This window comes from Primulina eburnea, unplaced genomic scaffold (genome assembly GCF_022965805.1).
Source record: "Primulina eburnea isolate SZY01 unplaced genomic scaffold, ASM2296580v1 ctg857_ERROPOS3498143, whole genome shotgun sequence".
Lineage (NCBI taxonomy): Eukaryota > Viridiplantae > Streptophyta > Magnoliopsida > Lamiales > Gesneriaceae > Primulina > Primulina eburnea.
Window position 1 is genome coordinate 728,833 of NW_027331626.1, and position 18,127 is coordinate 746,959.

General features: G+C 38.6%; 1 non-coding gene across 1 annotated transcript; it reads left to right on the forward strand.

Moving 5' to 3' along the window:
* Nucleotides 1-3,632: 3,632 nt before the first annotated feature.
* On the forward strand, nucleotides 3,633-3,738 carry LOC140822480 (small nucleolar RNA R71). Its single transcript, XR_012115966.1, has one exon. It is a non-coding gene; the product is annotated as a small nucleolar RNA R71 (small nucleolar RNA).
* The last annotated feature ends 14,389 nt before the right edge of the window (nucleotides 3,739-18,127 follow it).

An 18,127-nucleotide genomic window follows, 5' to 3' on the forward strand; every position in this document is an offset into this window, starting at 1 on the left:
GTCCCGGTCTCCTTTCCTCAATCTCGCCTCGAATAATCGTCTGAAACATAAAACTCAAGAAACATTTTAACATACATTAAATAAACATAAATAATTAAAATAATAAATTTCATAAATTAAATGAAAGCATGCATTAAAATCCTTTAATAAAATACATAAGAAATTTAATAACTTGCACGCACGTGGTTCATATGGACTTAAAATTTTCGGGACTTCACATTTGCATACCATGTACAATGTTCCCTCTCAAACAGTTGCTCGTCAGGAAACCAATCATTAATAGCTTGATCTACACAGTCATTACTAACAAGCTCTAGTCTAGATAAATGATCCGCCACCACATTCTCAACACCTTTCTTATCTTTTATTTCCAAATCAAACTCTTGTAACAGTAAGATCCACCGAAGTAAGCGTGTCTTTGCATCTTTTTTAGCAAGTAAGTATTTAAGGGCAGAATGATCAGTGAATACAATTACTTTGGACAAAACAAGGTATGAATGAAATTTGTCAAGTGCGAATACTACTGCAAGTAATTCCTTTTCAGTTGTTGCATAATTCAATTGAGCCTCATCTAAGGTCTTACTTGCATAGTAAATTGTGTGAAATACCTTGTTTTGCCGCTGGCCAAGTACGGCCCCCACTGCAGTGTAACTGGCGTCGCACATGATCTCGAAAGATAGATCCCAATCCGGTGCTACCAAGACAGGAGCCGTCACCAAGCGTTCCTTCAGATTCTTGTATGCCTGTAAACAGTCAGAATTGAAATCAAATGGCACATCTTTCATAAGTAAGGAAGATAGAGGTTTGGAAATTTTTGAAAAATCTTTTATAAAACGCCGATAAAAACCGGCGTGGCCTAGAAAACTTCTAACTCCCTTTATGGACGCCGGAGGTGGCAAGTTCTTGATGACTTCAACTTTCGCCTTATCCACCTCTATTCCGTGCTCCGAAATCTTGTGCCCTAGGACAATTCCCTCTTGTACCATGAAGTGGCACTTTTCCCAATTCAGCACCAAATTTGTCTCCTCACATCTCACTAACACCACCCTCAAGTTCTGCAAACAGTCATCAAAAGAAGGGCCGAAAATAGAGAAGTCATCCATAAAAATTTCAAGAAAAGTTTCTATTATATCATGGAATATAGCGGTCATGCAACGTTGAAATGTGGCAGGAGCATTACAAAGACCAAACGGCATGCGGCGAAAAGCGAAAGTTCCATAAGGACAAGTGAAAGTGGTTTTCTCTTGGTCCTCAGGTGCAATGGTGATTTGATTATACCCCGAATACCCATCTAAAAACAATAAAACTCATGACCCGCTAACCTCTCAAGCATTTGATCAATAAAGGGAAGGGGAAAGTGGTCTTTTCGGGTGGCATCATTCAATTTTCTATAATCAATGCACACACGCCATCCCGTAACAGTTCTAGTGGGTATTAGTTCATTATTATAATTTGCAATCACAGTAATCCCACCCTTCTTTGGCACACACTGAACCGGACTTACCCATGCACTATCAGATATAGGATAGATAATACCTGCATCGAGAAGCTTAATCGTTTCAGCTTTCACTACCTCTTGCATCTTTGGATTTAATCTTCTCTGAGGTTGCACAAGAGGTGAGTACTTGTCTTCCATCAATATTTTGTGCATACAGACTGATGGATTGATCCCTTTGATATCCGCCACCTTCCACGCAAATGCACCCTTGTGCGCTTTCAAGACTTTTAACAGTTTGTCCTTCATCACATCTGTCAAAGCAGCAGAAATAATGACAGGTAAGGTGTTATGCTCACCTAGGTATACGTACTTTAGGTGTGGAGGCAGTGGCTTCAGCTCGAGCGTCGGTGGCTCCTCCAGGCTTGATTTCTGTGGGATCAAGTCTTTTCGATCTCCCAAATTTTCCAACCTCATCTTTATTGGCTTTCTCCACGGATGGTTGGCATTCAAGTATGCCACTATTTCAGCTTTTTCGTCGTCCAAATCATCTTCTGCCAATTCAGTAGTGATAGCAGCCTCCAAAGGATCTCTCAAAGCATCCTGCACATAGTTAGACACAGAGGCATCAAAAGCATCAATTCTATAACAACTATCAGAATGCAGTGTGTGCCTAAGTGCATTAAAAACATCAAAAGTAATCTCTTCCTCGCCCACTCTCAATCTCAACTTCCCTTCTTGCACATCAATCAGTGCCTTGCCAGTCGCAAGGAACGGTCTCCCCAAAATTAGAGGCGTCTCTGTATCCTCCTCCATGTCGAGAACCACGAAATCCGCAAGGAAAATGAATTTGTCCACTTTCACTAGCACATCCTCAATCACTCCGCGGGGGTACTTAACAGATCTGTCAGCCAGTTGCAAGGACATCCTCGTCGGCTTAGGCTCTCCCAACCCAAGTTTCCTAAACACAGACAATGGCATAAGATTAATACTTGCATCAAGATCACATAATGCCTTATGAAAAACAACATCACCAATCATGCAAGGAATAGAGAAACTCCCTGGGTCTTTTAGCTTCGGTGGGATTTTGTTTTGCACCAAGGCGGAGCAATTTTCAGTTAAGTTCACTGTCATGTGACCCTCCAACTTCCTCTTATTTGCTAAAATATCCTTCAAAAATTTAGCATAACTAGGCATTTGCATTAAAGCATCGGCGAAGGGAATATTGATATGCAATTTTTTAAACACCTCGAGAAACTTACCGAATTGTGCATCTAGTTTTGCTTTTTTCAATGCAGCAGGAAAAGGAGGAGGTATAACAATTTTAGGTTGTGCAGTGGGTGCTGGTGTGGAATTAGAAGACTTACCTTTTGATGTCTCAGTCGGTTCATCCGGAATTTGAATTTTTTCCTTTCCCTTCGACTCCAAAATTTTCCCACTCTTCAACTCAATGTCCTTCACTTGCTCTTTTGGATTAGTCTCGGTATTACTTGGCAAGGTGCCCGGCTCTCTACTTGCTATCATCTTGGCAAACTGTCCAATTTGATTCTCGAGCCCTTTTATCGATGCATCTTGGTTTTGAATTCTAGTTTCAGTGGATGAAATAAACTTAGACATCATTTGCTCCAAGTTGGACTTTTCTTCTCTAGGAGGATCGGATCTGTACATCGGTTGTTTCCCATATTGTTGTCCTCCTTGCGGTCTATTCTGACTGTTTTGACCGCCCCATGAGAAGTTGGGATGTTGCCTCCACCCAGGATTGTATGTGTTCGAATAAGGGTCATGCCTTGGGCGGTTTTGGACTCCCACTTGGTTCACTGGTGCCTCATTTTGCACATAGAATGGATTGTCATCTTGACAGTCCTTCGCATAGTGTTCCCCTCCACACTTTTCACAGAATATTTCTTGAAGACGCATCGCCGTGCCACCCACATTCAAGCTGTCTATTTTCCTGTTTAAAGCATCAAGTTTTGCAGTAATAGCAGAAAAATCATTTACCTGGTGCACTCCTGCACTCTTCCGCTGGTTGTTTCTTTCAGATTGAGGATGATAGCTGCTAGCAGCCATCTCCTCTAACAATTCATATCCTTCCTCCGCGGTCTTTCTCAACAGGTTTCCACAAGCAGCCGCATCTATCATAGTATGGTTAGGAGTAAGCAAACCATAATAAAATGTTTGAACGACTAACCCAAGTGGTAACTCGTGATGTGGGCATCTTCGTAGTAGATCCTTGAAGCGTTCCCATGCCTCATATAGAGATTCCTGATCGAATTGAGCAAATGTTGTAATGTCTGCCCGCAGCTTCATGGTCTTGGAGGGAGGGAAGTATTTGATGAGAAAGGCTTTCGCCATGTCATCCCACGTAGCGATCGAACCTACATGCAAACAATTTAACCACGCTTTAGCTTTGTCACGTAAGGAGAAAGGAAATAAACGTAACCTAACAGCATCATCAGAAACTCCATTGAATTTAAAAGTATCGCAAATTTCAAGAAAATCCGCGATGTGCGTGTTTGGGTCATCCATTGCAGTTCCTCCAAATTGGACCGTGTTCTGAATCATCTGGATTATGGCTGGCTTGATTTCAAAGTGATTTGCCCGCACGATAGGCCTCACAATGCTAGGGCGTGCACCCTCCAAAGAAGGCTGGGCATACTCCAGCATCGGTATGCGGCGTGGTATCTCAACTTGTCTATTGTCACGCTGTTCCTCTCCACGTTCTTGCTCGTGTCTTTCCATCAGTTCTTTCAGTCTTTCTTGTTGTCTCCGCCTTCGGAAATTTCTTTCAATTTCAGGATCAAACTCAAGCTCCACGTCAAGTGACTTTGGCATGCACTGGAAGAAATATCTGTAATAAAATATGAAGTGTTATCTCAAGAGAAATAAAATAATGCTAAAGGAAATAACTAAAAATAAAATTGTAGATTAACAGTCCCCGGCAACGGCGCCAAAAACTTGATCGAGCAAAACTTGCACAGTGAAATCCCCAATAAAATATGATTTTGTATGCTCAAAAATTAATCGCAAGTGCACGATGTCAAGTAGTAATATAGTGTACAAGAGTACGAGTATCGTTCCACTGAGGACTGTGTTTAACAATTATTATTTTCAGTTATTTAACATTTAGCAACGAAAATTGAGTTGTGTGATTATTCCTACTATACTCAAATAAATATGCAATTAAAATGATTCAATAAGTAATGAATGAGAATTTAATCTAAAATGTTGAGTTAAAATTCAATAAGAAATGGATTTGTTGGGAATCTCGGTTCACCTACCCCTCGTTTATTAATCAATTCGTTCGATCGTGATCTACGCTTCCGACAAGATTTCCTAATATATTGAACATACTCTCCCGAGCTATGTCAAACTAATTCTACTCAATGAAGTAATTAAATGTCTTTAATTATTTATCAAGAGCAAATAGCATTTCGATCTATGAAATCCCCTAGTTTTCGACCCTAAGGACTATGACTATCGGCCGTATCCAATTTCATATATCTATGTAAATTGTAGATCCGTGGATTATACTACTCGATCCTATCACTCGTTATTCTCTCGAACTCACTCGTGATATGAAAACGTCGTTAAAGTTAGCTACGCTTTAATGACACAGTAAAACAGTAGTAAAATCAAGAATAATGCACAATCGAAATATAAATTAATTCACATCAACGTTTGGGGTACGTAGGATCCTCTTTAATCCCAACAAATAATAAAGTTTAGCTACTAGAATTCATGATCAAAAATCAACAAAACAAAGTTCAAAAGATGAAAACAAAGTTAGAAATACTAGAGTTGACGAAAAACGCGAAGAACGACGCCCGGAAAACTTCAAATCTTCACTCCAAGCGCAAAGTGCTCTCCAAACTTGCGGCGGCTCAAGAACAATCTCTCAATCTGTCTGAATGCCCCCCAAAAAGTCGTCCACCAACCTTACCATATCATTTCCTTCAGAAAATAAGGAATGGAATCGAGCATGATATTTTCCAAAAATAGGTGGCGCTCGGGCGGTAGAAAAGTACCGCTCGAGCGCCACACCTTCTGTAAAATCTCTTGGGATGTGCGGCATTCGCGCTCGGGCGGTAAAGAATTACCGCTCGAGCGCCAACCTTTCTGTAGAATTTTCTCGGCTTTCACCTCTCGTGCTCGGGGGGTACAATTTCACCGCCCGAGCGCCAACTCTTCTGCCCTTCTTGTCTTGACTTGGCACTTGGCTCCGATTTTAGTTCTTCCGGCCGTTTTTCCTGCAAATTAATTACCCAATAGTGAGATATGATAATATGTAATTGATTACTCTAAAATGAACAGAATGTAAATGAAATGCATGCATGCACAATGCAAACACAATTAAAATTGATGCAATAAAATGCGTAAAAACCACTCCTATCAGTGGTTGAGAAAGTTTTTGATGATAGTATTCCAATAGTTGATGAGTTGAATGATGTTGGACGATACACAGTAAAGGCTGAATCATTAGGTGGGAAAGAATTGTCTAATTTGTCTACTATGGAGAAGGAGAATAGACAAGGATAAATTATTGTGCATAAATTTCTTGAGGAACAAAATGTTTCATTAATTCAATTGAATCCAAATGTCCTTGAGATTCAATTGACACTTCATGAATTGAGTGACAAGAAATGTGAAATGGCCGAAAGAAAGAGAGAACAAAAGAATGAGATGACCATCAAAATAACAAAAAAAAAGTTGAGATGAGAGAAGAAGAAAAAGAAAAAGAGGCTAAAGAAAAAGTAAAGAAAAATAATTTGAAGGCCCAAAAGAGTGAGGTTGAGAGTTGCTTATTCTTGCATAAACCCTTTCAAGTACATTTGTACAAAGTGGTTTACTATCATTGTGATGATATAGCCGGTTCAATCTCGAACATTGTTATTTCTCATTTGCAGGATTGTGATGAAGTTGTGATAAGGAGGTAAACAAGTTTTGATGATGGGACAATGTGATGGGATAACCCATGTGATGTTGGGAGCAATCACCGTGAGGTAAGCTGTAACGTACCGTACTTTTTACTACTAAAAAAATTGCGGAAAAATTAAAAAATTTCTTAAATAAACGTGAACATCCAAAATTTGATAAAAGAAGTAATATGTACGTCTCACGAGTTGTTGCAACAAAATATTTGAAAGTTGAAGTTTGAAAAGAGTATTAAATGTTTGCATAAAACATAAAACATGACGGTCCTCAGGTTAGCCTCCCGCTCAGCCCAAACCTGCTCCTCGGTCCCCACCGTCAGTCTCCTCATAAACATGCTCACCTGCATCGATCAAGTCTATCAAGTCTAAAAGTTCAACAAGTATAAACTGGAAATAACAAGTACTACATAATAAGATCAAAAGCAACTTTAAAATAGGACATACATACTTTAAACTTGAACTTGCATGATAAAACTTGAACATACGTACATACATACTTAGACGTGCCATAAAATTTTCTTAAACATGCTTGCATACTTGAACATATTTGAACACACATAACTTCATCATTTTACGTAGAGGCATGTTTCAAAACAAGTGACCCATAGCATAATTCGCCTGATCAGACTAAACCACAGTACTGGGATGACATGGACGTATCCATTGCCACATACATGAGATTCCCGTTCATAATTTAACGGGTGGATTGGTCCCCGTTCATAATTTAACGCTTTCTAATCCTAAACATAATTTGGTCACAAGACATTTAGCATATCTCAAAAACTTAAAATATTTTCTTGCGCGTCAACATACTTACTTGACGTTGAGGTATTCGTTGGACTTCGATTGGGGACGTTGCTGCACATAATAAATGAATTTAAAATACTTAACTTGCATTGCTTAGACGTAGGTACACATGCTCAACACCAAACTCCATAAATAACTTAAGACGTTCTAAAACACTTGGGAATTGACCTCATTTAAATCAATGTACTAAACCATCACATGAAATACCAATGCAAACAATTAAGTTTTCCCAAAACATGAAGGACACGTACCCCGGGTCTGGGTCCGTGTATGGGTCTCTGTGTGTGCGCAAAGAAAGTACCAACAAAAGGAAGGGACACGGACCCCGTGCCCTGATCCGGCCGTGTATGTGTGCAAAAAAGGATACTCGGAAATAGAAGGGACACGGACCCCGTGCCCAGGTCCGGCTCCGGGTCCGTGTAGATGCGCAAAAATGGCACCAATAAGAAATAAAGGCACGGACCCCGTGCCAGGGTTCGTGTCTGGGTCCGTGCACCTGCACAAGTTTGAAATCCACAAAAATTTAATACACGTATTGCTTAGCACTCTAAACTCGATCGTACAGACTATGAACCGACACCCCGAGACCCATCTTAGCATGCCATAACATCGAACCAAATTCACACAAACACCCAAAGCAACGACGTCCACCCTACGACCGTACAATTCAAAAAACGTGGCAATTGACATCAACTCGTTTCCTACGAATTCTAATGCATTCGAATGCCTATCGACACTAAACGACATATCAAATAACATCCCAACATCATACTAAGCATACCTAGACACAGCAACGATCACCCATCGATCTCCAACGAAGCCTGCAACAATAAAATCTCAAGAACACATCAATACATAGTTTTCTGAAAAACGCAGTTTGAGCAGTCCCACGAAAAAAATCATAGCTCACTCAATTTATATCCAAATATTTCGAATTTACTGTCAAAACGAAGGTATCAAAAAGTTCTACATCTTTGCGTTGAAAGTTTTATTAGAATCACTACAGAAAAATCACAGTATTTAAAAGAGACAGAAAAAACGAGTTTTCAGATCTAGAAATTATCTCAAAACTGATCCAAACCATTTTCCGCTCAAACGACGAATGTTACACATACATTTTTTACGCATAAAAATAACACGACACATAATATGATGAGATCGATGCAGAAATAACATAATATACGTGACTTTTGATAATTTGAAATATGGTTACGATGATACCGAAGTGGGGAGAGATGCGAGGTTGATCCGGGACGATCGTGGGGCTAAAATCTTTGAAGAAAACACAAGAAAATACGCTGGAAAATTAGAGGGGTAGGGGCGGCTGCTGAAAATGGAAAAACCCTGGGTTTTCTCTCTTTTAAAAATCTGAAAATAAGATGTGTTGGGTGTGTTGTGTGTTTTATTGTGTGTAAAAACATGTAAGTGTGTGTGAGTGTGTGTCACGTGTGTGTGGGTTTTTAATTAGGAGAAATTAGTGCTAAATTAACTAATTAAAATACTAATTAAAGGTTAACACACACTAATTTAATCAATCTCCTCAATTAAAATAATTATTCACTAATATTAAAAGTTCTAAACTCTTAAATAATTAAATACATAAATAAGGCTTTTAAAATACTGAAACTTAATAAATTATTTAAAATGTCCAATCCTTAACTTAAAATAAAATACCACATTTTAAATTGCTAAAAATAGTCACCGGTCTTTTCCTCGATCCCGCCTCGAATAATCGCCTGAACATGAAACTCGAAAAACATTTTAACGTGCATCACATAAACATAAATAATTAAAAACAATGCATTTAAATAAATTATGCATGTCTAAAACTCAATTTAAACTTAAATAAATGCTTTAACAATTAAATAAATACATGGGTTATACGTGTACTGAATTTGGGCACTACAGTTCCTCCACACTTATAAAAATTTCGTCCTCGAAATTAAGTCTTACCGAACAACTCCGGGTAGCGAATCCTCATATCTGCTTCCGCCTCCCAAGTGGCTTCCTCCACTGATTGATTTAGCCATCGGTTGTTCCGAATTCTCCGCTCCTGCCTGTCTAGGATTTGGACGGGTCTTTCCTTACATGACAGGTCTGGAGCCAACTGCAACGGCTCATAACTCAGAACATGCCAAGGGTTAGCTAGATATTTCCTCAGGATCGAGACGTGGAACACATTGTGTACCCCGGCCAGACTCGGCGGGAGGGCAACACAATAGGCTAGTGTCCCAACTCTGTCAAGAATCTCAAAAGGTCCAATAAACCTCAGACTCAGCTTGCCTCTTTTCCCAAATCTCATAACACCCTTTATGGGTGCTATCTTTACAAAAACGTGATCACCTACGGCAAACTCGAGGTCTCTTCTCCTCTTATCGACATAGCTCTTTTGGCGACTCTGGGCGGTCTTCATTCTGTCTCGAATCTTGGCCACCACATCTGCAGTCTGCTGAACTATCTCCGGACCAAGTTCTGCTCTTTCACCGACTTCATCCCAATGAATCGGCGATCTGCACTTCCTTCCATACAACGGCTCGTGGGAGCCATACCTATAGATGATTGGAAACTGTTGTTGTAGATAAACTCCACTAGAGGTATATTTGATTCCCAAGTCCCCTAGAAATCGATCACACAGGCTCGCAATAAGTCCTCCAAAATCTGGATCACTCGCTCAGACTGGCCATCTGTCTACGGGTGAAAAGCTGTACTAAAAAGTAATTTCGTCCCCATGGCTTCATGTAAGCTCTTCCAAAAGGACGATGTAAACCTTGGGTCCCTGTCGGATACAATAGAAACTGGGATTCCATGCAACCGAACTATCTGCTTGATATAGAGCTCCACATACTGCGTCACGGAGAAAGTCGTCTTCACTGGCAAGAAGTGTGCCGACTTCGTGAGTCGATCCACTATAACCCAAATAGAATTGGATCTCCTGAATGACCTTGGCAACCCAACCATGAAATGCCTCAGCTTACTCTGGGCATCATTAGCTATCAGGGGTACAAAGTGACACCCCCTCTCAAACTTCCCGACGAAGTCTGCCACGCTGCTGTCTCCCTGCCGCAGCGACATGAACTCCCTAGTCAATCTGGAGCATACTTCCTCAGTGAAGTACTTGGAGTAGAACACCTCCTTCAAACCACTCCAAGACAACACTTGCAAGTTGACTGCCACGGACGCACTCTCCCACCATAGTCTGGCGTCCCCTATCAGAAGGAACGTGGCACACCTGACCCTACCTGCATCGGTCAGTTCCATAAACTCAAAGATTACCTCGCTGGACTTAATTCATCCCTCAGCTATCATTGGGTCAGCGGTACCCGAAAACTCCTTTGGGTTCATCCTCCTGAACCTCTCATATACTTCCTCTGGCCTGGGCCTCGCCCCAGCGTCCACTGCAGCCTGGCTCCCCGCAAACTGTGCGAAGAACTGAGTCATTCCTGCAAGCATCTGTGCCTGCATGTCTGGAGGTGGAGGCGGAGGAGCGTCGCTTCTCTCCTCTCGAGGCTCTCTGTCCTCATCCCTTGCTTCGCGGTCGATCACACGTCTAGGAGGCACACTGTTCCAATAATTTACACGACACGTAAACCCCACATGCATGAACATGATATAGACAATATAAGATGCACATACTTGAACTTAAAAATATGCACATGCTGAAATCAGAACTTATGCATACTATATCATAAATTTGAAACCTTAAAACTTACAGACTTGAGGTGTGACTTCGCGAGCTTCTTGCGACTGGCAGTAGGCATAACCCTTTACAAGAACACGGCTCCGATACCAACTGTAACGTACCGTACTTTTTACTACTAAAAAAATTGCGGAAAAATTAAAAAGTTTCTTAAATAAACGGGAACATTCAAAATTCGATAAAAGAAGTAATCTGTAAGTCTCACGAGTTGTTGCAACAAAAGATTTGAAAGTTGAAGTTTTACTAGAGTATTAAATGTTTGCATAAAACGTAAAACATGACGGTCCTCGGGTTAGCCTCCCGCTCAGCCCAAGCCTTATCCTCGGTCCCCACCGTCAGTCTCCTCATAAACATCCCCACCTGCATCGATCAAGTCTAGTGAGTCTAAATACTCAACACGTATAAACTGGAAGTAACAAGTACTACATAAAAAAATCACATTCAACTTTAAAATAGGACATACATACTTTAAACTTGAACTTGCATGATAAAACTTGAACATACGTACATACATACTTAGACGTGCCATAAACTTTTCTTAAACATGCTTGCATACTTGAACATATTTGGACATACATAACTTCATCATTTTTCGTAGAGGCATGTTTCAAAACAAGTGACCCATAGCATAATTCGCCTGATCAGACTAAACCACAGTATTGGGATGACAGGGACGTATCCACTGCCACATACATGAGATCCCCGTTCATAATTTAACGGGATGATTGGTCCAAGTTCATGATTTAACGCTTTCCAATCTCGATCTAAACATGTTCATAATTTAACGGGCGGATTGGTCCCCGTTCATAATTTAACGCTCTCTAATCATAAATATAATTTGGTCACAAGACATTTAGCATACCTCAAAAACTTAAAATATTTTCTTGCACGTCAATATACTTACTTGACGTTGAGGTATTCGTTGTACTTCGATTGGGGCCGTTGCTGCACATACTAAATGAATTTAAAATACTTAACTTGCATTGCTTAGACGTAGGTACACATGCTCACCACCAAACTCCATAAACAACTTAAGACGTTCTAAACCACTCGGAAATTGAACTCATTTAAATCAATGTACTAAACCATCACATGAAATCCCAAAGCAAACAATTAAGTTTTCCCAAAACATGAAGTACACGGATCCCGGGTCTGGGTCCGTGTATGGGTCCGTGTGTGTGCGCAAAGAAAGTACCAACAAAAGGAAGGGACACGGACCCCGTGTCCTGATCCGGCTCTCGGTCCGTGTATGTGCGCAAAAAGGGATACTCGGCAATAGAAGGGATACTCGTGCCTAGGTCCGGCTCCGGGTCCGTGTAGATGCGCAAAAATGGCACCAATAAGAAATAAAGGCACGGACCTCGTGCCAGGGTCTGTGTCTGGGTCCGTGTACCTGCACAAGTTTGAAATCCACGAAAATTTAATACACGTATTGCTTAGCACTCTAAACTCGATCGTACGGACTATGAACCGACACCCCGAGACCCATCTTAGCATGCCATAACATCGAAACAAATTCACACAAACACCCAAAGCAACGACGTCCACCCTACGACCGTACAATTCAAAAAACGTAGCAATTGACACCAACTCGTTTCCTACGACTTCTAATGCATTCGAGTGCCTATCGACACTAAACGACATATCAAATAACATCCCAACATCATACTAAGCATACCTAGACAGAGCAACGATCACCCGTCGATCCCAACGAAGCCTGCAACAATAAAATCTCAAGAACACATCAATACATAGTTTTCTGAAAAACGCAGTTTGAGCAGTCCCACGAAAAACATCATAACTCACTCAAATTTTATCCAAATATTTCGAATTTACTGTCAAAACGAAGGTATCAAAAATTTATACATTTTTTAGTTGAAAGTTTTATCCGATAAAAAAATCATAGTATTTAAAAGAGAATCGTGGCGCCAAAATATTTGAAGAAAACACACGAAAATACGCTGGAAAATCAGAGGGGTAGGGCGGCTGCTGAAAATGAAAGAACCCTTGGTTTTCTCTCTTTTAAAAATCTGAAAATAACATGTGTAGGGTGTGTTGTGTGTTTTAGTGTGTGTAAAAACGTGTAAGTGTGTGTGAGTGTGTGTAACGTGTGTGTGTGGGTTTTTAATTAGGAGAAATTAGTGCTAAATTAACTAATTAAAATACTAATTAAAAGTTAACACACACTAATTTAATCAATCTCCATAATTAAAATAATTACACACTAATTTTAAAAGTTCTAAACTCTTAAATTATTAAATACATAAATAAGGCTTTTAAAATACTAAAAACTTAATAAATAATATAAAATGTCTCATCCTTAACTTAAAATAAAATACCACATTTTAAATTGCTAAAAATCGTCACCGGTCTTTTCCTCGATCCCGCCTTGAATAATCGCCTGAACATGAAACTCGAAAAACATTTTAACGTGCATCACATAAACATAAATAATTAAAAACAATGCATTTAAATAAATCATGCATGGATAAAACTCAATTTAAACTTAAAAAAATGCTTTAATAATTAAATAAATGCATGGGTTATAAGTGTACTGAATTTAGGCACTACATAAGCGTAGTTATCACCGCAACGACTATGAGGTATTAATTTCTTCGCTACCTTAATTCCTTGTTTTGTTGTTTTCCAAAGTTTGGGGAACATGCTGCAAATGTGTTGTTGTGAGGCCTAATTTAAGTTTTATTCTTATCTCAAATTCTTATAGATTCCAAATGTGGGGACCCGGACGCTAATCATATTCTTAATCATCATTAGAAAAATTTAATCAATTATAATAAATAGGGTCTAATTTTTTAAATTTTTTAAATACGGAATGTAATGGCATTTAATCTAATTACATATCAGTATTAAAGTACAAGTCTTGTACTATATATACAATCATTCATACTAAGGTTAACAACTAAATGTCAAGTGTCCAAACCATATCTCTAATCCAAGTCCGTAGTCTCCACTCTAATCACGATCTATCTTCATCTTCTTGACCCTGAACATGTCCCACCTGTTGTCATGCACACATACAAACATGACAACAACCGGATAACTCCGGTGAGAAATATAATCCCAGTATAAATCAACGAACATGCAATCATATGACAATGTAAAAGCATGTAACATATATCAGTAATATGTATCAAAATCAGAAACATAATCAATATAAAATCATTAATCAAACTCGTGACTCCACGTCTCAGACTAGACTCAATCCTAGTCTAGGGATCCCGGTTTCCAGACGTTGGTATTCCTATATCATACATCAGAATAGAAGAAATTCCAATTTTATCCACTTCGATAAAACCAAACATCTGGTGTCTTAACCGACCTGTCACAGACTGTGGCACTATCGCCAATTCAACTATCTTGTGACAACGTGCAATGTGCCAGTGACGATTCCATCACTATCGGCGCTGATGTCACAATATCACTCGACTAATACCTGTTTTATATAGATTCATAGAACAAGCATATCAAATCAAATCAATGAACATAATAATAATAAGTATGTGATTTAGGGAAACTCAAGTATATCCTACTCGAGTCGATCTCCCAATACCACATTGACTTATACCTTTCTTTCGTTGAAGTTCTGACGACATTCCTGTCTGTAATTCAAAGTCTGTCACTCCCTCAATCTGGCAATGACAATATCAATAATATCATATCAGTATACTGCTCAAATCATTACCAATCTGATCAATCTGGATTCAACTCAAAATCAATGGCATAACGGAACAATCTCGACATCCCCGTCAATACCACATCAACATATATCAATTACAATCTATAACACATATCCAGTAAAATCTGTAATCAATCCATAATACAAATATGTCCAATATCAATCGATATATTCTGAAAAATCATAACAATTCCATAATCAATCTGTTTCTCAATCGTACTTCGATTCTACGATGTCTAACATGTCAAGAACATCATTTATGAATCCTATTCAATTCTGACAATAGCATAATTTCAAGACATGTCAAAACGTAACAAAACTTACGTCCAATAGTAGCTTGCGTCAATAGAAACACAGTACTGAAGTCGGATTGAAATTCTGACGGACGGATCTTTCACAAAAAGGTGTAAGGATTTTCAACACATTCACAGAAAATTTTCTCAAATCTTTTCTAATGGTTTTGAAGAATTAATGTTTCTTTATATATATATATATATATATATATATATATATATATATATATATATATATATATATATTGCATGTCTAGAGCTAGGTGGCTAATCCTTCAAGCAGCACGTCTCGCGCATATGCGCGACATCACTCGGCGCATATGCGCGAGACACTATGTCTCGGCGCGTAGCATGCACAACGCCTCGAGCATATGCGCGCCCCCATTCGGCGCATATGCGCGAGGTCCCTCAAAATTCTTCACAACTCTCGGGTTACCTCGCACACATGCACGGATTCATGTCGCGCATATGCGCGAGGTTCTCTGCCCCCTCCGCGCATATGCGCCCGGCAGGAACGCGCATATGCGCGAGGCTTCCACCTCGCACATAATTCCAATCTCTTTTCCGCCTATCCCGATCTAACTCGTTCCGTCTATAATCACATCAATTAATCAACAAATCATATCAGATTACAGTAATCAAAATCTCGGTCATTACACCAAAGTAGTGAGGTATTGCATGTATCTATTGAGATTTTTGATTTCTCACGAGTTTCTCAATCGGTGGGATGTCGTAGTGACAACGAATTGTATGTGTTAGGCTTAAACCTTTGTGATGTGTTAAATGATTACATGGATAGTGCATTTAGTTTGTCTTATTTGAATGAGTCATATTTGTTTGATGATGGCGTTGGAAAGAGCGTGAATGAATATAAGAATTTTTTTGTTCATAATGAATACAATTTTAAGGAGAATAAATTCTTTATTCTATATTCATTGCATGAGTTATGTGCTAGTGATGCATATTGTAGTTTTTTTATCAATGATAAAATGCATGATTATATGTGTTGGTTGCATACGAAGAGGTATATTGAGTGGAATTGTGAAACATGCATTGCATACAAGAGATTGACATTTCGGCAAGAATCTTATATGGTGCATGAACTACGTCTTATTCCTAGTGAGCTATGGTCGTACATGTGTATGGATTTCATTTGTGTGTGAACTAGGTCTGAGATTGATATTTTAATGTTATTCAAGTGCTAAATTATTAAGAGGAAGCCAAATCGAGACCCCGGACCCGAGACGCCCGCGCTAGGGAGGTCAAACATTACTGCCCCAGTGCCAAAGCCATTGTCCAAGAGATGAATTCCAGAACGACTCGCACTAGGGCAGCCAAAGATTACCGCCCCAGCGTGCCCAGTCCAGAAGAGTTGGGCAGCCAAACATTACCGCCCCAGCACGCTGCCTGCGTGAAAAAACCTAATTTCCTAGTTTAGAATCCTAAGTTATTTGGTAACTAGATTTTTGACATCTTTTGGTTTTGTAAACATTATATACACAAATTTCATCATTGTAAACAATTTTAGATTATTGAGTTTTAATCATATTGATTGATTTTTTCTCTCAATTTCAAAGCTTGGCTTTGTATACAACTTTGTGTGTTTCTCAAATCAAACTTATCAAATTTTAATACTTTGTGACGTTTGTCGATTGTCCTTCACTCTGATTGTCAAAGACGAGTTCTTTGAAGGTTCGCTTGAATTTCAATTGTTTATCTCGTTAATATTTGTTGTTAAATTCTTCGTGATTTAGAGGTGAATATTACAACCTTACTTGTTCAAAAAGATCGGGACAACACAACCGTTTCTTTGCTTCATAGAATCGAGGGCGTGACTTCGTTTTTGAGCACGTTTGCTTTTCGTGGTCGAAGAATCGCATCATGGGGTGAAGGCCCTTAGGCGAAACCCCTGATCGCCAAAGAACGACAGAGATACTGATCATTTAAATGAGGGTGCGACAATCCCTTGTGACGCATTTTAAAGCCGTGAGGCCCTAGGCCAAAGCGAACAATTTCACAAGTGGGCTGAGCCGTTACAATGTTTTTCTTTATTTGTAAAGAAAATGGAAGTTTATGAAATAGAATGATATTTGACTAATTAATACGAGGCTTATTGTTATCTGATTAACAATTCCGGATGTCACCAACGCCTCGGTCTCGGGTGTGACACTCATAATTATGTATTAATTCTAAAATAAATTTCCCATTGGGTGTTTGGTGAATGAGATTTTGATTTCTCCTTGATCTTGTTCCCGCATGGTGTGCTTCTCTACCTAGTTAGAAATCTGTTTGGGGTCTTGTCATATTTGTATTATGATATCCCATTCTTTCTCTTGGTGATTCATGGGTGACCAAATTATTGACGAAGGTTCACCCCTTGTTGTATTTATCTTCTGATATACGACCTTGAGATTCACAAAATACTCTGCAAGGTTTTAAATATCTTCAAGACCAATCATTTCTATATTTTTCATCAGCTTAATTTCTTTTCTGAGACAATTTTAATCAGATTGATCATTTTTTTCGTCGGTTAAAAGTTTTGGCATTACTTTGGCAATAAGTGTTTAGTACCAAATAATGATAATAACCTTACTTTCAGATCCTTTTCTAAACATTACTTTTAGAATTGATTGTTGTTCTAGAGTTTGAATTATTGTTTGAATATTCTTTAATTTTCTAAAAATTTCTTCTTGCTTTCAAGGATTTCCTTTATTTTATGTGGTACATAATATAGCTGATTGCCATAGTTCTGTATTATCTTTTGGATCTCTCTAAGGTCCCCGGAGAACTTAGAGGAATCCGAGACTATTTTTAGGAACCTATTACTTGAATCACAAGTTTACCTTAAGAATATGATGTTAAGATATATATTCAAAATTATTGGAATAAGTCTTGTAAAAATTTAATTTCGAACATACGTTCAGATCCATAATTTTTAAGGAAATCTCCTCCTCAAACATTCGATTACGTAATAATAATAAAACATTGTATGTTTGAAGTAATTTTGCCTAAACACTATTATAATATCAATGATGTTTTTTTATCACTTTGTCAAAATTGAAAAATTCAAATTAAAATTTTAGGTCTCAGAAATTAAATCCTCGGTTAAAATTTGATATGATGTTTTTCTCCTAATTTATTTTTATATTTTTTAAGCATCAAAAAATATATATATTTTATTATTTATATTTTATTAAATTATTATTTTAAATGATATAAAACGTCTGATCCAACCATCGAATTAAATCAATCAATTCGGAAGTCCAA